Source organism: Rhinatrema bivittatum, chromosome 6 (assembly GCF_901001135.1).
Source record: "Rhinatrema bivittatum chromosome 6, aRhiBiv1.1, whole genome shotgun sequence".
Taxonomy (NCBI): Eukaryota; Metazoa; Chordata; class Amphibia; order Gymnophiona; family Rhinatrematidae; genus Rhinatrema; species Rhinatrema bivittatum.
Genome location: NC_042620.1, coordinates 61,946,634 through 61,972,284, shown reverse-complemented (window position 1 = coordinate 61,972,284; position 25,651 = coordinate 61,946,634).

The following is a 25,651-nucleotide window of genomic DNA, read 5'->3' as shown; positions in this document are numbered from 1 at the left end:
CAGCACCGACCAGCCCTGCCCCAGACACGCCCCCAACACGCCCCCTCGACAAACCCCGGGACTTACGCGAGTCCCGGGGCTCTGCGCGCACCGGCAGGCCTATGTAAAATAGGCGCACCGGCGCGCAGGCCCTGCTCGCGTAAATCCGGGCGGATTTACGCGAGCAGGGCTCTTAAAATCCGCCCCACTGCCTCTACCTTCCAATACCTATTAATATATATATATATATATATATATATATATATATATATATATATATATATATATTCACACTGCCATCGCAAAATTTATACAATCACAGTACAACTATTGCACATCATCAAACCATTATAGCCAAGCATACCAACTACTTTCCTAATATTTTCTATCACCCCCATTCATTACACAATGGAAGAACCCCTACCCACAATCTAATAAACTGCCCCATCAACAACTCCCTCCCATCAATTTGGATGGTTTGGCATCTAGTTTCTTTATGTAAATGAGAGTAGGCTTCATTCAAATTTTCACATGGAAATATAGAGGCAATTTTTAAATAGCCTCATAGCTGCAAAGCTTATGGGTACCTTGAAATTGCAGATCTTGTAACTAATTTTGAAAGGAAAATTATAACAAGTAGTTTCCCTTTGAAAACTGTCCTCAAGGTCCATGGGCTAAACATATCTACAAACCTTGCACCTGCAATTTGTGTGGGCAAAGATTTGCAAGAAAATAAGATGGTAACTTTCATAGGAGCATGCGGGTGCACACTGATGCCAAGTAGAGATGTGATTCAGCGGAACCTTTCAGTTTGGCCTTCTTTATCGGCCCACCATGCGAAATTTCGTTTTTCCATGGTTTGGGCCAATTTTATTTCGTCTGCCCCCCAAAACGATGCCCAAAACCCACCCCAACCCTTCAGATAAAAAAAACAAACCCCAACCCTTCAAATTTAATTAATTGTAAGCCTACACCATCCTGACCCTCCAAGACTTGCCTGACCCCCCCAAGACTTACAGAAAGTCCCTGGTGGTCCAGCGGGGTCCAGGGAGCGCTTTTCCCCCTCTCGGGCCATTGGCTGCCACTAATCAAAATGGCACCGATGGCCTTTTGCCCTTACCATGTGACAGGGCTATCAGTGCCATTGGCTGGCTTCTGTCACATGGTAGGAGCAATAGCTGGCCGGCGGCATCTTAAAAAATGGCACGGGTCATCCATTGCTCCTACCATGTGACAAGGGCTGACCAATGGCACCGATTCCAAATGACGAAAAATCTTCATTGATGTCATCTTAGCTCTTTGTAAAACTTTGTAAAACTGCCCCTCAAAACCTACCCCAACCCCCCCAAACCTCACTCTGAATGCCCCCTCTAAGAGTGGTATAATTAGCAAACCTAGGCCTAGATTTATCAAAATGCACTAAATATCGCCTGCAATAGAAAAAGGGGTGCATTTTATGGTAATTTGCACAGAGAGGGAGAAAGAGACTGTAATATCCTAACCCTAGATAGGTATTTATATCTCTATGGATGGTCTACCTAGTAACTCGAGGTGAGGTTTAGGTATTTGTGTAGGGGTTAGGGGCCAACCACTTTGACATTCAAAGTGAGATGTACGAACAGAACAGTGCTCTCTTTTGAAGATTTGATGACCCTCGGATGAAATTTGTGCAATGTTCTTTCAACCAAAATGACGGACTCTCTACCTGGGTTATATCAAGCTAGTTTGAGAGAACATTGCACAAATCTCATCTTTGGGTGAGTTTCCTCACTCTGAGGGTCATCAAATCTTCAAAAGAGAGCAATGTTCTGTTTGTGCATCTCACTTTGAATGTCGAAGTGGCCCCTAACCCCTACACTAATACCTAAACCTCACCTTGAGTTACTAGGTGGGCCTCCCATAGAGATATAAATACCTATCTAGGGTTAGAATACTGCAGCTAGTCTTGAATAAAAACTTCAAACCAATTTAAAGTACATGCACTATGGCAGCCAGTGCATACTTTTATCCTAGAAAAGGAATTTTCAGTAAAGCCAATTTATCTGTTTAAATCATAATTTATATATCATGTCTTTGCTAATTGTTTTGAAAACTCTCTTTCCGATTCATAAAAGAAAGTCAAAATTTGTATCTTTAACAAATGAATCAAAATATTTTGGAATTTAAGAAAACAAAACATCTAATGCAAGAGGTACTGAACCATTGTTTTAAATGTTTTCAAAAATATTTGAATGGTTTGGAGACACTGTGGAGGATTATATTTCATTTCTCTGTTGTTCTCTTAGAAAACAAGGCATTCCATCATACAGAAAGTGATGAATTACTATAAAGAAACATTATCTTTTCTTGTCATGTATGTGGATCCTATCAGAGCTCTGGATCCCCTTGTGGTTGAGAGCAAAAGACAGTATATAAAATAAAATGATACTTTCTGCAGCAAATCCCAATCCAGTAGTTTAGTTAAAATGTTTACTCAGATGCATGGTACATTAGTCAGTGGCTGTTTCAGTACTGAATTTAAAACGAGAGGCAGTATATATTATTGTAAGAAAAAAAAATAAACCTTGTTCATGTAGAGACTGGAAGAAGTGTAGTATATTCATTATAAATATATTCTGGAAATTAGAGATTGTGAAGCTCAACAAACTAATTATAATGTTGCATGATTCATCATTTAACTGCTGAAATGCTTTCCTTTTAGATTCTGGGAAACATTAAACAAATCCTAATGTTTCAGAGTTCCTGAACATTGCATTTAATTCCTCACCTTTAGGCCTTCAAGGATGTAAAGTGCAGTACAGTGCTCCCTCAGTACATGTGTTTTATTGTAAGGTTACAGTACTGCAGCTCTGATCTATGGCTGACAGATTGAAGACTCTGTCTCCCAGCTCCAGTGAAGTATATCTTCCTGCTTACCTTACCATACCATCCTGTTATGGTGTCTTCAAAGGCATTCACATTAGAAGCTGAGTGAGCGAGATTGTTTTGTACTTTTCTGGTTGAGCTGCAATGCGTGCATTTTAAAATTAACAGGCCTGATTTATTAAGCTGTTTTCCCCACAAACACAGAATAAGAGAAAGGCTTTAATAAATTTGCCCAAATTATGAGCCTAAAATAGCTCTATTCTATTTGTATATTTTTTATATATTTTTTGATAGTTGAGGAATTTTATCAGCCTTGACAGTATCTGATAGCAGCAGTAAACACCTCTACTTTTATCTCTGATATAATAAGAATTCAGGCTTTCTATATACACTATCAGACACAAAATTCTTTTACTTTAAAAGGTTAAACCAAACAAAAGGAATGAAAGCATAGGCAGAACAGTATGACATCTCTAATTAGGAAAAAGTTTCAAAGTTAATCTTTTGTTTTCTTAAATTAATATTTATTTATCATGTGTGTGTATACATGTATATACATCTATATCCATCTATCTATACATATATATATATAAGGGATGTGCTATCGTTCAAGACAAATCCTGGTTCGGGGATCCCGAAACCCGAACTGATTTTTCCTGAAATTTCGTGAAAATTTCGTTTTTGGGTTAGTGCGCGCTAATGAAAAAATGTTAGTGTGTACTAACGGGAGTTAGTGCGCACTAACCCAAAATTCGGGTCTCCCCGAATTTCAAAGGTCCGGACCATGGGATTTCCAATATTTACTGCAGCGGGCTGAAAACGAAGCACATCCCTAATATATATATATATATATATATATATATATATTGTGATGCAGTACGACCTGGCCCGGGGCAGAAACAGCTGAGACACAGCCGAGCAGAAGCTAGTGGTACCAAACTTAGCCACCGGAGGGCGCTGAGGAAGGTAGCAAAGACTACACTTCCCAGGTTCCCCGAACCAACACCTGACCCCTGGCTGGAGCCTGAGCAGGAACAGGTGGAGGAAATTGGGACTGATCCCTATGACTCAGCAGAATCTATGGAGGCTGAGGAAGAGGGCGTGCCTCCGTGGTGGACCTGGCCACAAAAGCCCGGCTCCTCAGAGTCTCTGGAGGAGGAGATGGAGGTAAGCTGGGGAGAGGAAAGCTCCAGCTGTTCCTCTATGGAGGTGGAATAACCAGGAGGTTGGGGGATGGTAAATCCTGTATTGCTGTATGGATGTATGAGACAGGCGGGAAGGGAATTGTGTTTTAAATGCTGTGTACCCTGGGGCTTGTAAGGACAACCCCGCATTAATATAAGGCTGCAGCCGCTGAGCTACAGCACCACATTAAACTCCTTATTGATTAAGATCCTTTTTCTGTGTACTGCTTGGGAGTGCCAGGACTGGGCCTGGCACTCTGACTAGAGGCTGTGAGGAGTCCATAGCAGCACTATGCTTGAGCTGTGCAAGGGGACAAGACGTGTCATAGGAGCGAAGCCAGAGGCCTGAAGCCCAGCAAAGCCCCACAGCATGCTGAGCGGAGGGACCTGATCGTGACAATATATATATATGTGTGTGTGTGTGTGTGTGTGTGTGTGTGTGTGAGTGTGTATGTCTGTGTATGTGTGTGTGTATATAACACTGGAAAACCTGAGATGAAGATGAGTTTTTAGCCTGATTATGCACATGTATTTCTCAGGCATATTCAGTTGGAACAGTTCATTCCACTATATAGTTATAGAGATAATGACAATAAAATGTAATTTATTTGTCACACTAAGAAGATAGATAGATGCATACAATACATGAATAATACTGTTGTAATTGAATTTTCATCTTCTGTGTGCTCAGTAGACTGGTCATCTGCAAATATGATTTAATAATAATAATCTCAAACTAGACCTAGAAGAGATAATAGACTGGTATGTGTGTGTTTGTGTGTGAGTGTGTGTGTGTGTGGGGGGGGGGGGGGCACATTCTTTGCTATTACTAGTACTACTACTGACTAGTATACAAATAGGCACATCCTTAAATACCAACTACATGACTAAATGCAATTGCTAGAAGACAAAAGTCATGCAGCCATTTTTCGTCCTAATGCACAAAATATTTTTTTACATTTTTTAAATTTAGTTAAATATTTATTTTTACAGACGTGTTGAATTATAAAAAGGCAAATTCTGTTTTGGCCTTACAACCATTCTGTGAATGATTTTTCAAGTTCAGGATAACATATTTTATTAATCTAATACATAGTAACATCATGATGTCAGCAGAAAAAGACCCACTGGTACATGTTAGTTTTTTCTGACTATACTGCAAAAGATATATTCCAGCTCTCAGCCGTAGAGTGACTGCCTGTAAGATCTCTCCTGCTCCATTGGATCCTCTCCATCCTCTCCATCTCCTGTACATCTCCTGTCCATCCTCTCCATCTCCTGTCATTGCAAATAAGCACAAGAGATCCCCAGTTTAATTCACACCCAGTAACCCTCTTGTCCCATGTCTAACCATAGGGGCGGATTTTAAGAGCCCTGCTCGCCTAAAACCGCCCAAATCCGGGCGGATTTAGGCGAGCAGGGCCCTGCGCGCCGGTAAGCCTATTTTACATAGGCCTACCGGCGCGCGCAGAGCCCCGGGACTCGCGTAAGTCCCGGGGTTTTCGGAGGGGGCGTGTCGGGGGCGGGCCCGAACCGCATAGCGTTTTCGGGGCGTGTCGGGAGCGTTCCGGGGGCGGGCCCGGGGGCGTGGCTACGGCCCGGGGTGGCCCAGGGGCGTGGCCGCACCCTCCGGACCCGCCCCCAGATCACGTCCCGGCACGCTAGCGGCCCGCTGGCGCGCGGGGATTTACTTCTCCCTCCAGGAGGCGTAAATCCCCCAACAAAGGTAAGGGGGGGGTTTAGACAGAGCCGGCGGGTGGGTTAGGTAGGGAAAGGGAGGGGAAGGTGAGGGGAGGGCAAAAGAAAGTTCCCTCCGAGGCCGCTCCGATTTCGGAGCTGCCTCGGAGGGAACGGGGGTAGGCTGCGCTCTCGGCACGCGCAGCCTACCCCCGTAGGTAGGCTGCGCGTGCCGTAGGTAGCGCCGGCATGCGCCGGCGCTACCTTTGCCCTGTCACATGGTAAGGGCAAAGGGCCACCGGCGCCATTTCTATTAATGCAGCCGTGGCCCGAGAGTGGGAGATTGCGCCGGGACCCCCCCACTGGACCCCAGGTAATTTAAAACATTTGGGGGGGGGTTAGGGAGGGTGGGGGATTTGTTTTAACGGGATGGGGTGGATTTTAGGGTTGTTTTGGTGTGCCGATTTTCCCGCCCTCCCCCTCCCCCGAATTACGATTTTTTGCCGATAAATCGGGGGAATTGCTATTGTATCGCGGCTCTAACAATTTTTGACGATTTAAAATATATCTGACGATTGTTTTAAATCATCAAAAAACGATTTACATCCCTACCCTGCATAGCATGCTAGTCATAGCACCTTCTAGTTGATAATGCAGTTGCAGCTTTTCAGAAAGACCCTTCAGTTAGTGCTGCTATGATGGCATCGCAACATGCCAGACACACCTAGCTATACAGTTGCCTTTGTTTCTGCTAGAACTTCTAACATTTAATATTTTGTCATTAAGAAAGTACATTAATTTGAAAGGAAGCAAGAAATGTTAACATGCCATTTGTCATTCATAATGGTATCATCCAGATGCAGACCCAGACTGGCACCATTTGTATGGAAGAAATAAAAAAAAATGGCATTGGGCTCAGTCTACTTGCATCATTTTTTATTTGTAGTACTCGTGGAGCAGAAAGGACTGAGGATTGTTCCTGCCCCATGAAGAATATCAATGTGGTAAGAGGGTTTCAGATAAGGGAATCAGGAGGACAACCTAGGAATACAATGTTTTTTGGAGAGGAGGTGATAGGGCAAAGTTTTTTTTGGTTTTTTTTTTTATTTTAAACAAATGAAAAGAAATGAAACAAAAACCAAAATGAAACAACTCCACCCCCCCCACCCAAAAAAAAATAGTTGTACATCCCTATTTACCATTTATTGTAGCCACTCCAACACAATATTGAATCATTAGATCAGGGCACTGTGATTGTTAAATAAGTGCCACTAAGAAATACTTCAATATTGTTTACAGTTTTTTTTATCCCATGCCTTCATAAACTTTGTTACTGTTTTAACCTCTACTACTCACTCTAGGAGAGCATGCTATGCATCTACTACTCTTTCCAATAAAAAAAAAAAAATGTCCTGATGTTGCTCCTGAGATGAAATTGCCTAATTCAGAATGGTTTGGGAGAACCGAAAAATGAATGAATTTTTTCCAAAATTTCAGAAAAAATTCATTTTTGGGTTAGTGAGAACTAACCGGTGTTAGTGCATGCTAACTCCCGTTAATACGTGCTAACGCTGCCATGTTAGTGCGCAATAAGATGAAAATAGGGGCCCCTGAAAAAATACCCTGAACCGTGGGAAAAAAGAAATTCGAGCGGGGGGGGGGAGGGGGCCCGAAACGAAGCCCGACACAATATGAAAAACCGAAGCACATCTCTAGCATAAACACTTCTATTTTTCCACTTGTTATATATCTGTATATTAGAGATGTGGTTTGTTTATCATGAATTAGGCAATTTCGTTGAAATTTGTCATGGGTCAGGAGCCCCGAACCCGAAACTGATTTTCCCCAAACTATGAGGAAAATTAGTTTTTCAGGTTTGTATGGGGGGAGGGGCACATGGTAGGAGCAATGGACGGCTGGCGGCATCTTGTGCTCCTACCATGTGACAGGGGTTGACCAATGGCACCGGTAGCTCCTGTGACATAGTATGGGCAAAGGCTATTGGTGCCATTTTCATTACTGGCAGCCGACAGTCCGAGTGCAGGAGGTTGCTCCCAGACCCCGCTGGACTTTGGCAAGTCTTTTGGGGGTCAGGAGGGTCCCCCAAGACTTGCCAAAAGTCCCTGGTGGTCCAGCAGGTGTCCGGGAGCGACCTCCTGCACATGGACCGTCAGCTGCCAGTAATCAAAATAGCGCCGATAGCCTTTGCCAATACTATGTCACAGGGGCTACCGGTGCCATTGGTCAGCCCCTGTCGCATGGTAGGAGCACAAGATGGCACCGATGGCCATGTGACAGGTGCTGACCAATGGCACCGGTAGCCCCTGTGACATAGTAGGTCAAAGGCTATCGGCGCCATTTTGATCGAGGCAGGCCAGACAGCCCGATGGCACAGTGGGAGAAATGCCTCGTGGGACCCCACTGGATGACCAGGGATGTTAGTAAGTCTTTGGGAGGGATTGGGATGGTGGGGGGGTTGTATTTAATGTATCAAAGTGAATTTCAATGCTTAGGGTGGGGTTTTTTTAGCTTCATTTTCTGGGCCGGTTTCGTTTTTCCCCGTTTAGTTTTTGTTCATTTTTCAAAAATCTAACCAAGGAAAACCAAACTTTATCCTGAAGCATACAACTCATCACAGATATTTGCTATGATCTGCACTCTTCCTGGCATTTTCGTGATATGAAACCTGAATATACAAACAAGAGTTTTCAAGCCTACGGAGGATGAAGGTGCATGTGAAAAGTGGTTCATCATCGGTCAACAGGTCCTAAGAGATAGGCTACAACACCAGGGAGACGTCCCTTTCCTAAGAGCAGGAAAGGGCTTCCTTGAAATGGGTTGGCCCCTAGAGTGCAGCATGAGCCTTCAAAGCGTGACGACATGGAGCAGGGTGCTATCTGAACTGCAGTTCAACATGGGTCAACAGCAGTCGAGGAGAGATGTCAATCCCACCTAGAGACATAAGGCCTTGACGGACAGGCACAGCAATCGAGGTCAAACACTTGAAGGAACATAAGAACATAAGAAAATGCCATACTGGGTCAGACCAAGGGTCCATCAAGCCCAGCATCCTGTTTCCAACAGTGGCCAATCCAGGCCGTAAGAACCTGGCAGGAACCCAAAAGCTAAGTCCATTCCATGTTACCATTGCTAATGGCAGTGGCTATTCTCTAAGTGAACCTAATAGCAGATAATGGACTTCTCCTCCAAGAACTTATCCAATCCTTTTTTAAACACAGCTATACTAACTGCACTAACCACATGCTCTGGCAACAAATTCCAGAGCTTAATTTTGCATTGAGTAAAAAAGAACTTTCTCCGATTAGTTTTAAAAGTGCCCCATGCTAACTTCATGGAGCGCCCCCTAGTCTTTCTATTATCCGAAAGAGTAAATAACTGATTCACATCTACCTGTTCTAGACCTCTCATGATTTTAAACATCTCTATCATATCCCCCCTCAGCCATCTCTTCTCCAAGATGAAAAGTCTTAACCTCTTTAATCTTTCCTCATAGGGGAGCTGTTCCATTCCCCTTATCATTTTGGTAGCCCTTCTCTGTACCTTCTCCATCGCAATTATATCTTTTGTGAGATGCAGCAACGAGAATTGTAAACAGTATTCAAGGTGCGGTCTCACCATGGAGCGATACAGAGGCATTATGACATTTTCCGTTTCATTCACCATTCTTTTTCTAAGAATCCCAACATTCTGTTTCTTTTTTGACTGCCGCAGCACACTGAACCAACAATTTCAATGTGTTATCCACTATGACGCTTAAATCTCTTTCTTGGGTTGTAGCACCTAATATGGAACCCAACATTGTGTAATTATAGCATGGGTTATTTTTCCCTATATGCATCACCTTGCACATCCACATTAAATGTCATCTATCATTTGAATGTCCAATTTTCCAGTCTCACAAGGTCTTCCTGCAATTTATCACAATCTGCTTGTGATTTAACTACTCTGAACAATTTTGTGTCATCTGCAAATTTGATTATCTCACTCGTCGTATTTCTTTCCAGATCATTTATAAATATATTGAACAGTAAGGGTCCCAATACAGATCCCTGAGGCACTCCACTGTCCACTCCCTTCCACTGAGAAAATTGCCCATTTAATTCTACTCTCTGTTTCCTGTCTTTTAGCCAGTTTGCAATCCACGAAAGTACATCGCCACCTATCCAATGACTTTTTACTTTTCCTAGAAGCCTCTCATGAGGAACTTTGTCAAACGCCTTCTTAAAATCCAAGTATACTACATCTACCAGTTCACCTTTATCCACATGTTTATTAACTCTTTCAAAAAAGTGAAGCAGATTTGTGAGGCAAGACTTGCCTTGGGTAAAGCCATGCTGAATTTGTTCCATTAAACCATGTCTTTCTATATGTTCTGTGATTTTGATGTTTAGAACACTTTCCACTATTTTCCCTGGCACTGAAGTCAGCTAACCAGTATGTAGTTTCCCGGATCGCCCCTGGAGCCCTTTTTAAATATTGGGGTTACATTTGCTATCATCCAGTCTTCAGGTACAATGAATGATTTTAATGATAGGTTACAAATTTTTACTAATAGGTCTGAAATTTCATTTTTTAGTTCCTTCAGAACTCTGGGGTGTATACCATCCGTTCCAGGTGATTTACTACTCTTCAGTTTGTCAATCAGGTTTACCACATCTTCTAGGTTCACTGTGATTTGATTCAGTCCATCTGAATCATTACCCATGAAAACCTTCTCCATTACGGGTGCCTCCCCAACATCCTCTTCAGTAAACACCGAAGCAAAGAAATCATTTAATCTTTCCGCAATGGCCTTATCTTCTCTAAGTGCCCCTTTAACCCCTCGATCATCTAACGGTCCAACTGACTCCCTCACAGGCTTTCTGCTTCGGATATATTTAAAAAGGTTTTTACTGTGAATTTTTGCCTCTACAGCCAACTTCTTTTCAAATTCTCTCTTAGCCTGTCTTATCAATGTCTTACATTTAACTTGCCAACATTTATGCATTATCCTATTTTCTTCTGTTGGTTCCTTCTTCCAATTTTTGAATGAAGATCTTTTGGTTAAAATAGCTTCTTTCACCTCCCCTTTTAACCATGCCGGTAATCGTTTTGCCTTCTTTCCACCTTTCTTAATGTGTGGAATACATCTAGACTGTGCTTCTAGAATGGCCACGCCTCTTGGACATTTTTTACTTTTGTAGCTGCACCTTTCAGTTTTTTTCTAACAATTTTTCTCATTTTATCAGTTTCCCTTTTGAAAGTTTAGCACAAGAGCTAGGGACATAAGGCCTGGATGGACAGGCACAGCAATTGAGGTCAAACACTTGTAGGAACACAAGGCCTGGACAAACAGGCAGAGCAATCGAGGTCAAACCCTTGTAGGGACATAAGGCCTAGATGGACAGGCAAAGCAGTCAAGCACAGAGGTCAATCCCAGCTAGGGACATAAGGCCTGGACAGACAGGTAGAGCAATTGAGGTCAAACCCTTGTAGGAACATAGGACCTGGATGGACAGGTACAGCAATCGAGGTCAAACACTTGTAGAAACACAAGGCCTGGACAGACAGGCACAGCAATTGAGGTCAAACACTTGTAGGAACACAAGGTCTGGGCAGACAGGCACAGCAATTGAGGTCAAACCCTTGTAGGGACATAAGGCCTGGATGGATAGGCAAAGCAGTCGAGGACAGAGGTCAATCCCAACTAGGGACATAAGGCCTGGATGGACAAGTACAGCAAGCAAGGTCAAACACTTGTAGGAACATAAGGCCTGGACAGTTGATGGTCAGTCACAGCGTTTGAGGTCAGGTCCCTGTAGAGACTTATGGCCTGGGCAGTGGACGGTCAGGCACAGCATTTGAGGTCAGGTACATGTGCTGCAGTGCTTATATTATCTGGAGCATAGGAGGCAGTTGGAGCTGCTGCAAGGCTTTGAATTGCTTTTATTTATCTTGCCATTCACAGGGAAAATTTGGAAACCCAAGCAAAGGCAGGTTTACTTTCAAAAACACTAGCATTTCCATCAACTCTGATGCCAGCCTTGAGTGGAGAGGGCTCATGATATCCCCTGTCATTGAAAAGACACATTCACTGGGCACACTGGTTGGTGGACATGACAGATATCAATGAGCCACTTTGGCTAGGTGTGGCCAGAGAGTGGACTTGTGTGCCCAATATGCCAGTGGATCTGTCTGCATGTTCTCTATCGGCTCTGAGAGATATCGTGTCACTGACAGCTGTGCTGGTGTCTCCTTTGCTTGGGCGGGCTGAGAGTCACTCATGCCAGCTGCTTTCTCTCTCGTCCATTGCACAAAAGATGAATCTTTATGGGCAACATGCCTTGGGCGTTCTGACATGGAGGAGGAGGTACTATCTGTCACTGACACAGTGCTGCTCTTGCTTGGGCTAGCAGCACAACTCTCTGAAGTGCCCGCTGTTTCCACCTCTGCTTGAAGCCTAATCTGTCTCTGCCTATGGCGCTCCTGTTCACGGACTTTTGCTAACAGCAGGGCCTTCACCAATAAGAGACAATCATACTGTAGGGCGAGTTTCCCTTTCACAAGGGCATCTCAGACTGTGGTGAGCATGTATGTGTTCTGTTAAAGGCCTTAATCTCTCTTTCACCTGCTGCAAAACGTCCAGACAATGCAGCACCTCAACTGTCATTCCCTCTTCCTGTTTAAAAGCCTCCAAATGTTCATCCAGGAGGTGAACTATAGGGATAATGTCGACCAAGGTGGCACTTCTGGAACTCAGCTCCTCTGTGACATCCTTGAAGGGCTGCAGGATTTTTACCAGCTGACTCATGACTAACCAATCATGATGCCCTAGGGGATTCTGCACACCTATGTCCATTGTACCAGAAAGTTCATAAAGGGGTGTCTGCAGCCCTGAGAAGCAATGCCAGGGGGGCCTCAGTCACCCTCTGTGCCTGTGCTGACTGCTCTTCCTCCTCCTCATCATCACTTTCATCTCTCCCCTGCTGCACTGAAGTGGAGGCTAAGACAGGACTAACTGATCCTACCGAAGACTCTTCACCTATTAATTCTTCCGTTTCTGATGAGAATCCCACACAAGAAGATTCTTCATCTGAATCAGAAGCAAACAGTGACTGTGCTACCTTGTCAACACTAAGTGTTAGTTGAGACTTCTGTCCCCTTGCTGCTTTTGGGTGTCTACATTTTGTCTGGCATGACTCTGCCTCCCCTTTCCTCTCCTCCAAAACTACAGGGCCAGAAACATGTGGTGGCGATGGCAATGCATCATGGTCTGATTTCATTTTTTTGGGATGGAACTGCCATCCCCTACAAAGAGTTTAGATTGCAACAGGTGCCTTTTTAACTGTACTGGTGGTGTTGCACTAGTGTCTTTTGAGTTGCCTCCTCTGCCAGTCCCAATTACTCGACTACATCTATCTTTCCCTGACATTATGGATTTAATGTCACTAAGTAGTGCCTACAGACCCACCCAATAGTTAGGTTCAGTCTGGGAAAAATACCCACTGCCCACTGTCATGGTGCCTAGCTGTGCACTAATGTGTGTGGTGTGCACACAGATGCTGCATGCTTGTAAGCACAAAAGAGGCAGACTCCCTGGGCACTTGACTGCACAGACCCACCCAATAGTTAGGTTCAGTCTGTTAAAAATACCCACTGCCCACTGTTACGGTGCCTGACTGTGCACTAATGTGTGTGGTGTGCACACAGCCACTGCTTGCTTGTAAGTACAAAAGATGCAGACTCCCTGGGCACATGGCTGCACAGATCCACCCAATAGTTAGGTTCAGTCTGTTAAAAATACCCACTGCCCACTGTCATGGTGCCTGCCTGTGCACTAATGTGTGTGGTGTGCACACAGAAGCTGCTTGCTTGTAAGCACAAAAGAAGCAGACTCCCTGGGCACTTGACTGCACAGACCCACCCAATAGTTAGGTTCAGTCTGATAAAAATACCCACTGCCCACTGTCACAGTGCCTGGATGTGCACTAATGTGTGGTGTGCACACAGACGCTGCTTGCTTGTAAGCACAAAAGAGGCAGACTCCCTGGGCACTTGACTGCACAGACCCACCCGATATTTAGGTTCAGTCTGTTAAAAATACCCACTGCCCACTGTCACAGTGCCTGGCTGTGCACTAATGTGTGTGGTGTGCACACTGACACTGCTTGCTTGTAAGCACACAAGAGGCAGATTCCCTGGGCACTTGACTGCACAGACCCACCCAATAATAAGGTTCAGTCTGTTAAAAATACCCACTGCCCACTGTCATGGTGCCTGGATGTGCACTAATGTGTGTGGTGTGCACACAGAAGCTGCTTGCTTGTAAGCACAAAAGAGGCAGACTCCCTGGGCACTTGACTGCACAGACCCACCCAATAGTTAGGTTCAGTCTGTTAAATATACCCACTGCCCACTGTCACGGTGCCTGGCTGTGCACTAATGCGTGTGGTATGGACACAGAAGCTGCTTGCTTGAAAGCACAAAAGAGGCAGATTCCCTGGGCACTTGACTGCACAAACCCACCCAATAGTTAGGTTCAAGCTGTTAAAAATATCCACTGCCCACTGTCACGGTGCCTGGCTGTGCACTAAGGTGTGTGGTATGCACACAGAAGCTGCTTGCTTGTAAGCACAAAAGAGGCAGATTCCTGGGCACTTGACTGCACAGACCCACCCAATAATAAGGTTCAGTCTGTTAAACTAACCACTACCCACTGAAGCCCAGTGCACAGAGAGAGTAAGTGACTTGAATTATAAAAAACTCAGTTTAAGAAAGCTGGAATTTTTTTTTTGAAAATAATATATCTCTCCCAGCCAGCCACAACACCCTAATGGCGGAGAGTGCTAGCTGCTTCTCTCCCTGGCACAGCTTCTCTTCTCAGTCAGATCACCTAAATAAACAGCTTGAAAGAAACAGGACTAGCTGGCACTGGCACTGCAGTAAAATAAAGAATAATTAGCTTTTTCTTTCCTTAACTAGCCTATCTCTCAGTGCAGCCTTCTCTTACACTCAGCCCACCTCCCCACAGCATCGCTGGAAATAAAATGCATGGCTCTCCTCGTTTTGATATTTATATAGTGCTGGCTCATCAGTAAAATCGACAGAGAGCACTGAATGACAGCTCGATTGGCTGCATTCAGTGCATTTCACAAAATGTCGGCATGGATACGCTGCATTCACAGTGACTCACAGGAAAGGGTCGGACAGGTCGGCATGGATACCGGAATGTAGGGCATGGGCGCTGCCATTTTGTGAAAATCCTAAGCTAGCTAGTAGCTAATGTGGGTGAAGAAAAGCGCGCTCCACGGGGCGCACCGAATTAAACGGATAATAAGTTAAATACGTGGGTAGTCGCGATGCGTTTCACCTCCCCACACATATATAACGTATGTGTGGGGAGGTGTGGATTGCCAATACGGCGAAAATGAATGCACACCCCTAATAATCAGTGGCATCAATAAAGTTAAACCTGTTCTATAGTATGTATAATTTAGCCGTACCACTTATGTGGCTAAGTCCAAATATTGGCAGTTAGCCACATACATTTTATAGCTAATTTGCTCTGTCCTAATATGACCACAAATTTTCTGGCTAACTTTTTAGCTGTATAAGAGACTTATATGGCTAAGTTGTTGCCACTGAACAATGGTCCATATTTAGCGGCCTCTACTTAGCCGCATATGTCCCGCTTATCTGGCTGAATAGTGCTGAATGTGCTTTGAATATTGACCTCAGGGAACAAGAAAAAGTCCAGAGAAGTGCAACACATATGATAATTTGGATCCCTTATGAAGAAAGGTTAAACAGATAAGTGATCTTCATCTTTGAAAAGATACGAATGAGAGAGGGTATGATTGTCATTTATAAAATTATCAGTGAAATTAAATGGGTAAATAAAAGAAGGTTATTTAATCTTTCAATATACTAAAGGAGACTCCATGAAAGCAAAAACCAGAAGATTTAAAAAAATTCAAAGACTGTACTTTTCATTCAGCACACAATTAAACTGTGTAATTTGTTGCCAGAAGAGATGGCAAGGCAAGAGGTTTGGACAAGTTCCTGGAGGAAAAGTCCATAAACAATTATTAGCTAGGTAGATCTGGGAAGCATATCAATTATCCCTGGGAATGAGCAACAGAAATAGATTAACTTTTGGGATCTGACAGATACGTTTTGCATGATCTGTCCCTTGTTGGATGCTGGGCTAGATGAAACTTTTTCTGTCAAAACATGGGATATATTATGTTCTTAAAACAGAGTGGGCTTCATTTATAGTGCAATTCTCTTTAAATAAGACTAGATGAAATGAAGGAAAGGATTCCCTTGTTGGAAGATACTATGATGCTGATGCAGTACAAAGTCAGAATCATGAATGAACTAAAAAGGGCCTTTCCTCACATATGCAAATAATAGGAATTGGAGAAACATTTTGAAATTTTTGAGGATTACAGAGGAAATGAAAGGTAATGAACAATTAAATGTATGAATGCATTTCTAAAAAAGCTATTGGAAATGCATTTATTTTATTAATTAAATTTATAAACTGCATATGATGTATATGCAGCACAGACTTAGGGGTAGATTCTCAAAAACGGCGCGTTGGCGTACTTTTGTTGGCGTTCCAGGCGCAAACAAAAGTATGCGGGATTTTAGTAGATACGCGCGTAGCCGCACGTATCCTCTAAAATCCTGGATCGGCGTGCGCAAGGCTACCGATTTCGTGTAGCCGGCGCACGCCAAGCCGCGCAGCCTACCTCCGTTCCCTCCGAGGCCGCTCTGAAATCGGAGCGGCCTCGGAGGGAATTCGCTAACGCCCTCCCCTCACCTTCCCCTCCCTTCCTCTACCTAACCCACCCCCCCGGCCCTGTCTAACCCCCCCCCCTACCTTTGTTGGGGGATTTACGCCTCCCAGAGGGAGAAGTAAATCCCCGCGCGCCAGCGGCCCGCTGGTGCACCTAGACGCAACCCGGGGGCGGTTCCGGAGGGTGCGGCCATGCCCCGAACCGCCCCGGGCCGAAACCACACCCCCGGGCCCGCCCCCGAAACGCCACATCCCGCCCCGAAAACGGCGCGCCGCTCGGCTCCGCCCCCGACACGCCCCCCCCCCTCGGAAAACCCCGGGACTTACGCGAGTCCTGGGGCTCTGCGCGCGCCGGTAGGCCTATTGAACATAGGCGCACCAGCGAGCAGGGCTCTTAAAATCTGCCCCTCAGTTTGTTGTACATAGAAAACAAAAAGCAAGGTATGTCATCAAGGTACACCACCACCGAGGAATGTAAAAAGTAGGGATGTGAATCGTGTGATCGATCATCTTAACGATCAATTTTGGCTGAGGGGGGGGGGGGTAATCTGATCGTCTTAGTTTTTTAGGTTAAAAAATCGTTTTATTGGGGGAGGGCGGGAAAACCGGCACACCAAAACAACCCTAAAACCCACCCCGACCCTTTAAAATAAATCCTCTACCCTCCCGAACCTCCCCAAAATGTTTTAAATTACCTGGGGTCCAGTGGGGGGGGGGGGGGGGCCCAGCTCAATCTCCCGCTCTCTGGCCACGGCTGCGTTAAGAGAAATGGCGCCGGTGGCCCTTTGCCCTTATCATATGACAGGGCAAAAGTAGCGCCGGCGCCATTTTGGTTCCTGTGACCCGACGTAACGAGTGCAGGACATTGCTCCTGGACCCCCGCTGGACCCTCAGGGACTTTTGGCCAGCTTGGGGGGGCCTCCAGACCCCTACAAGACTTGCCAAAAGTCCAGCGGGGGTCCGGGAGCGACCTTCTGCACTCGGGCCGTATTGCCAATATTCAAAATGGCGCCGGCGCTACCTTTGCCCTCACTATGTCGACATAGGGGTCCGGGAGCGATCTCCTGCACTCGTGACGTCAGGTCACAGGAACCAAAATGGCGCCGGTGCTACCTTTCCCTGTCACATGGTAAGGGCAAAGGGCCACCGGCACCATTTCTCTTAACGTAGCCGTGGCCCGAGAGTGGGAGATCGCGCCGGGACCCCCCCACTGGACCCCAGGTAATTTAAAACATTTTGGGGGGGTTCGGGAGGCTGGGGGATTTCTTTTAAAGGGTCGGGGTGGGTTTTAGGGTTGTTTTGGTGTGCCAGTTTTCCCGCCCTCCCCCTCCGCCGATTTACGATTTTTGACGATAAATCAGGGGAATTGTTATTGTATCGCGGCTCTAACGATTTTTAACGATTTAAAATATATCTGACGATTGTTTTAAATCATAAAAAATGATTCACATCCCTAGTAAAAAGTCATGAAAAACCTCATTTATCATGTGCTGGAATACAGGGGGGCATTACACAGGCCGAATGCCATGAACAGATACTCGTAGTGGCTATCTAGGATGTTGAATGAGGTCTTCCACTCATCGCCGGGCCTAATTCTGACTAGATTGTAGGCACCCCAGGGATCCATCTCGGTGAAGATTTTTGCTCCTAGCAGATGATCCAGGAGTTCTGGGATAAGAGGCAAAACACAGTGATCCCTTCTGGTGATGGCATTTAAGCCACGATAATCTATACAGGGCCAGAGAGATCCGTCCTTCTTTGCAACGATGAAGAACCCAGCTCGTGCAGGGAAGATGGATGGTCAGATGAAGCCCCTTTCCAGATTCTCTTTAATATATTGTGACATTGCTCGGGTCTCAGGAAGAGATAGGGGGTATAACTGACCCCTGGGAGGCACGGCACTGGGTAGCAGATTGATGGTGCAATCAAAGGTTCAATGATCAGGAAGTGTCTCTGCCATTTTATTTGAAAAAACATCCCTGAAGTTGGCATACTGGGGTGGTAGACCACTGTACGATCGTATGATATTTTCAAAATCGTCAGAAATCGGGGGCTCCCCGAAACCGATAAGAAAACCCCACTAAATTGTTTGTGGGGGTTCTCTTATCGTTTTGGGGGAGGGCGGGAAAAACGGCACACAAAAATAACCCCCTAACCCACCCCGACCCTTTAAAACTGATCCCTTAGCTTCCCCCACCCTCCTGACCCCCCAAAAAACTTTTTACAGGTACCTGGTGGTCCAGTGGGGGTCCCAGGAGCGATCTCCCGCTCACGGGCCGTCGGCTGCCATTAATCAAAATGGTGCCGATGGCCCTTTGCCCTTACCTTGTTGTAGGGTATCCATGCCATTGGCCGGCCCCTGTCACATGGAGGGAGCACTGGATGGCCGGTGCCATCTTTAAAAATGGCGCGAGCCATCCAGTGCTCCTACCATGTGACAGGGACCAGCCAGTGGCACGGATACCCTGTCACATGGTAAGGGCAAAGGCCATCGGCGCCATTTTTATTAGTGGCAGCCGACGTCCTGGGAGCGGGAGATCACTCCCGGGACCCCCACTGGACCACCAGGTACCTGTAAAAAGTTTTTTGGGGGGTCGGGAGGGTGGGGGAAGCTAAGGGATTAGTTTTAAAGGGTTGGGGTGGGTTTTATGTTTATCGGCTCGGGCACAGCCGATAAAAAAAAAACCCAATCGGGCCGGACAAAAAAAAATCACGATGTGAATCGGAACCGGAATCGGAACCAATTCCGGTTCCGATTCACATCTCTAACAAACATTACATCTCAAGTCAGCTAAGTTTTAGTTCTGGCAGTCTGTATACAGATAGAGAAAAGCCTTTTGGCTTGTTTCAAAAAGTTAAAAAACAATTTATGTCACGTTATAAGTGCACTTTGACAAAATATGTATTTCACAGTATTTCACACAATTTATTTTAAAAAAGAGGTGGAAGGCAGTTTGGTTTATGATTAAAATAAAAGGATGGGATAACCTTGATGGTTCCAGCCAAAAAAAATATATGAAACGACCCCTTTTCACTTTATATAATTTTCATGAAGAAATTGCTCTGAAATTTATAAATAGTTTATACGAGATTCTCTCTTTTTTTACAATTTTCTGGAATATTTTGAGCCTTTGTTTATGATAAATTGATCGATTTGGTATGCTAAATCTTTTTGGCCAGGCCTGGAATGGCCTGCAAGCCAGGAAGATCCCCCGGGTCCATAGCCTCAGCAAACTGTTGTTCAGTGGTCCCCTAATAGAGATGAGGTTGATGCTACCTAAGGAAGGAGGCCTCCTGTAGGTCCTCATCGTCGGAGGCGGGTACACTCGAGTGGAGATCCAACTGGACCTTCACCAATACCAGCCCTCATTCCCTGCAGGTTGAGCTCTTGGGTATCAGGGCCAGCTGGACTTAGGCACGGGCCTCCAGAGGGCGATGAGTCCCACGACGACAGCAGGTGGAGTCAGGCGTAACAGAGTTCGTGGGAAGGCAGCAAGCAGAGAAACCGAAGAACAGGCAGATAGTTGGGGCAGATGGCAAGGAAGACGGAATCAGAGAACAGGCAGATGGTCGGGGCAGGTGGCGGTGCGGACAGCAGAGATAGAGGAGGAGGAGAGAATGGCCCGACAGGGACCAGAAGCTAGCGCACGCCGGGGCAGCACTGGAGTGGCTCCCCTGGGGTCAGAGGTGAGGGTTGCTGGTGACGGACCCCCATGGCCGGCGACCACAACAATGTTCCCCCCAAGTTAAGGTTTTTAATAATAGAGTCATCCACCAATAGGAATTTTCTGTTGCTAGGGAATCTTTTGAATATGGTTTTGGGATTTTTTGTATAGTAGTTATCTTTCTTCCTTCTTCAAAAAGGAGATATTCCTGTCCCTCATCAAACCCTTTGTTTATGCAGGAGAAAATAAGTATGTGTGAACGATATACTGACCCTCATAAAATGTAATATTTTCTAGTAATTATAGCTAAATGATATATTGTAATAGTTTACACAATATTTACACAATATTGAAAATATTGCATTTTAGAGTGATATTATCAAAAGATTTTATGCAGGTAAATCTGTGCTCACACACACAAAAATGTGGCTTGATTATTGAAACACCCCCCCCCCCCCCCCATCACTTTAATTTGTGATAAAAATGTGGGTGGGGTTAAGTTGGAGAGACAAAGAATGCACACTGATTGCATTTTCAAATCACCATGTGTACTGTTTCAATGCAGGCAGAAAGTAGAAGTTTACTTCATACCTGCATTGTGTTTACTGACTCTTAATGAGTTTTACTTTGAAAATAAGCATGAAATCACAGGACCCTTGGGCAATATCAAAATTGTTCATCCCATCTCTAGGGGTTGGGCATTAAGGTGTAATTTATAACAGCTTGTATAAATTTCATGGCAAATATACATATAAGTATCACTAATTTTCAAAGTGAACTTTGAAAATTATCCCACCAAAACTACTGGTACCTACACACAATTATACTTGCGATTATGAATGCAGAAATATTTGGGGACATTTACAGAAATAATTTTTATAATGGAAAAATATGAATATAACTGCAAACTTCTCCTAATATTGCCCCCAGGAACAACTTTGCTCAGTCTGGATACATTTATGTGCATTCTCAACAAAGAAGCATAAGTAACTGGGTAATGTGTGATCCCGGGCTAGGAGGCAGTGCATGCAAATTTTCTCTCATGCATATAAACAGCCACAGCAATACATCTAGTCTACATCTTTATCAATAGTGGAAGTGATCTGCCCATCTCAGATGATCTACCGCCAATTTCAGCTAAGCTGAGGCCCACTCTCATGATGCCCCAGTTAGCCGCTCCAGAAGGAATAAAGCAAGAATTCACTCCAATGTAACATGCCCATTGCATGTAACCTCATAGCTTGCCATAATATGGACACCTCATAGCTTGCCATAATATGGACACCATAATATGAGCATCATGCCAGGTGTCCTGGCATGATGCTCAAAATACATATAAACTATATGGACAATGTCCTCAAACAGCCTGCTTGGTCTTGGTCACTGCATACATAACCTTGTGCCATTGATATAGTAATTTCTGAAGTCAGGATACACTGCGCATCTACTGGAAGCAGTAAATATGACCAATGACAAAATATACCAAGGGGAAGCAGCAAGCAAACAGGCAACTTGAGAACTATATTCTGGAAATATAGTTTAAATATAGTTTAAATTCTTTAAATTCCCCAACTCAAGTTTCACTATGCCGGGCCCTTTCAGGAAATGATCCTGTTAATTCATGCCATTCACTGGTGTCATGCCATGTCCTGGAGCTTCTAGATGCAATGGATCCACTCACAGCCATTTGGACCTGACAAACGACGAGCCAGAAATTGTCCTCGCCAAAGAGATGTCAAGCTTTGTTGTGACTCCTCACAAAAACATGGAAAATATGTTAGTGTTCAGTGGTATCTACTTTTCCATAATCCAAAGTTAATCAGGCATGGACAATGAAGTTAAGCAGAACAATCATAAGTGAGTACAAATTGGAACTAAGTACTGGCATGCTCCCACCATCAGAGCAGAAAGGGAAGATGTTGAGGGGGGTTAGGGGGGTTAGCATGGCACTATGAAATACTGATCAACTGTCTTCCTATGAGCTCCATGAAAGGAATCAGACTGCTGGCGCTGTCTTCCTATGAGTGTCATGAAAGGAATCAGACTGCTGGTGCTAACCTTTAAAAAGGAGATAGAGCAGCTTTTAAATTAGAACAAAGGGGAAAGCCGACAGTCGCTCAGCAGCGCATGGTTCGGAGAGAGGTCTCTTCAAAGGATACTAATGATGCATTAGAATTAGGGCATCCCAACAGTAAGGTTCCAATAATTAGAAAAATAGTCTAAGTGCTTGTAACTAAAAACTTACCTGAGCTAAAAAAATTCTAACTTAGACCTAACAATTAAAAAGCAGAATGAAAATACAAACAAACTTTGAAATGTTTGTATGCTAATGCCAGTAGTCTAAGAAGTAAGATGGGAGAATTAGAATGTGTAGGAGCTAGGGATGTGCAGAGCAAAATTTTATGTTCATATTTTTTATGTCCGAAAGGGGGTCCCACTTGCGGCCAATATGGACATAAAAAAAATCCAATGAGTTGGGTATATGTACATATGTGCAAAAAAAAAATTTAAACCCCCTCACCCTCCTTAATCCCCCCCCCAGACTTACCACAACTCCCTGGTGATCGAGCGAGGAGTGAGGACGTCATTTCTGCAATCCTTGGCGAGAAGCATGTGACGTCGGTGGCACGTCGAGTGACGCGGCGTCACGTGATTCCCGGCTCGTTCGCGCCGGACGGCTCGTTCGGCCCAAAAAGAACTTTTGGCCAGCTTGGGGGGGCCTCCTGACCCCCCCAAGCTGGCCAAAAGTTCTTTTTGGGCCGAACGAGCCGTCCGGCGCGAACGAGCCGGGAATCACGTGACACCGACGTCACGTGATTCCCGGCAAGTTCGCGCCGGACGGCTCGTTCGGCCCAAAAAGAACTTTTGGCCAGCTTGGGGGGGCCTCCTGACCCCCTCAAGCTGGCCAAAAGTTCTTTTTGGGCCGAACGAGCCGTCCGGCGCGAACGAGCCGGGAATCACGTGACGCCGGCGTCACTTGACGTGCCGCCGACGTCACATGCTTCTCGCCAAGGATTGCAGAAATGGCGTCCTCACTCCTCGCTCCATCACCAGGGAGTTTGTGGTAAGTCGGGGGGGGGGGGATTAAGGAGGGTGAGGGGGTTTATATTTTTATTTTGGCTCAACAATCGCGATTTCCCACATATCGAACATATCTATGTTCGATATGTGGGAAATCCGATCGTTTATGTCGAATCAATTTTTTAAGTAAAAAAAAAATATGAGTTGCGTTTTACTAATGCGGTCAATCCGAATGCACACCCCTAGTAGGAGCACCCGGGAGGAGGTGTGGCATTTTATGTCCAGGATGGCATAGAGTCCAACAGGATAAACATCCTGCATGAGACTAAATACAAAATTGAATCTTTATGGGTAGAAATCCCTTGTGTGTCGGGGAAGACTATAGTGATAGGGGTATACTACCGTCCACCTGGTCAAGATGGTGAAACGGACAGTGAAATGCTAAGAGAAATTAGGGAAGCTAACCAAATTGGGAGTACAGTAATAATGGGAGACTTCAATTACCCCAATATTGACTGGGTAAATGTATCATCGGGACACGCTAGAGAGATAACGTTCTTGGATGGGATAAATGATAGCTTTATGCAGCAATTGGTTCAGGAACCGACGAGAGAGGAAGCAATTTTAGATCTAATTCTCAGTGGAGCACAGGACTTAGTGAGAGAGGTAACGGTGGTGGGGCCACTTGGCAATAGTGATCATAATATGATCAAATTTGATTTAATGACTGGAAGAAGAACAGTGTGCAAATCCAAGGCTCTTGTGCTAAACTTTCAAAAGGGAAACTTTGATAAAATGAGAAAAATTGTTAAACAAAAAATGAAAGGATCAGCTACAAAAGTAAAAAATGTCCAAGAGGCGTGGTCATTGTTAAAAAATACCATTCTAGAAGCACTGTCTAGATGTATTCCACACATTATGAAAGGTGGAAAGAAAGCAAAACGATTACCGGCATGGTTAAAAGGGGAGGTGAAAGAAGCTATTTTAGCCAAAAGATCTTCATTCAAAAACTGGAAGAAGGATCCAACAGAAGAAAATAGGATAAAGCATAAATTTGTAACCTATCATTAAAATCATCCATTGTACCTGAAGACTGGAGGATAGCAAATGTAACCCCAATATTTAAAAAGGGCTCCAGACTACAGACCGGTTAGCCTGACTTCAGTGCCAGGAAAAATAGTGGAAAGTGTTCTAAACATCAAAATCACAGAACATATAGAAAGACATGGTTTAATGGAATAAAGTCAGCATGACTTTACCCAAGGCAAGTCTTGCCTCACAAATCTGCTTCACTTTTTTGTTGGAGTTAATAAACATGTGAATCGGTAAATGTGGTATATTTGGATTTTCAGAAGGCATTTGATAAAGTTCCTCATAAGAGACTTCTAGGAAAAGTAAAAAGTCATGGGATAGGTGGCGATGTCCTTTTGTGGATTGCAAACTGGCTAAAAGACAGGAAGCAGAGAGTAGGATTAAATGGACAATTTTCTCAGTGGAAGAGAGTGGACAGTGGAGTGCCTCAGGGATCTGTATTGGGACCCTTGCTTTTCAATATATTTATAAATGATCTGGAAAGAAATACGAAGAGTGAGATAATCAAATATGCAGATGACACAAAATTGTTCAGAGTAGTTAAATCACAAGCAGATTGTGATAAATTGCAGGAAGATCTTGTGAGACTGGAAATTTGCGCATCCAAATGGCAGATGAAATTTAATGTGGATAAGTGCAAGGTGATGCATATAGGGAAAAATAACCCATGCTATAATTACACAATGTTGGGTTCCATATTAGGTGCTACAAACCAAGAAAGAGATCTAGGCATCATAGTGGGTAACACATTTAAATCGTCCATTCAGTGTGCTGCGGCAGTCAAAAAAGCAAACAGAATGTTGGGAATTATTAGAAAGGGAATGGTGAATAAAACGGAAAATGTCATAATGCCTCTGTATCGCTCCATGGTGAGACCGCACCTTGAATACTGTGTTCAATTCTGGTCACCGCATCTCAAAAAAGATATAATTGTGATGGAGAAGGTACAGAGAAGTGCTACCAAAATGATAAGGGGAATGGAACAGCTCCCCTATGAGGAAAGACTAAAGAGCTTAGGACTTTTCAGCTTGGAGAAGAGATGGCTGAGGGGGGATATGATAGAGATGTTTAAAATCATGAGAGGTCTAGAACGGGTAGATGTGAATCGGTTATTTACTCTTTCGGATAGTAGAAAGACTAGGGGGCACGCCATGAAGTTAGCATGGGGCACATTTAAAACTAATCGGAGAAAGTTCTTTTTTACTCAATGCACAAATAAACTCTGGAATTTGTTGCCAGTGGATGTGGTTAGTGCAGTTAGTATAGCTGTGTTTAAAAATGGATTGGATAAGTTCTTGGAGGAGAAGTCCATTACCTGCTATTAAGTTCACTTAGAGAATAGCCACTGCCATTAGCAATGGTAA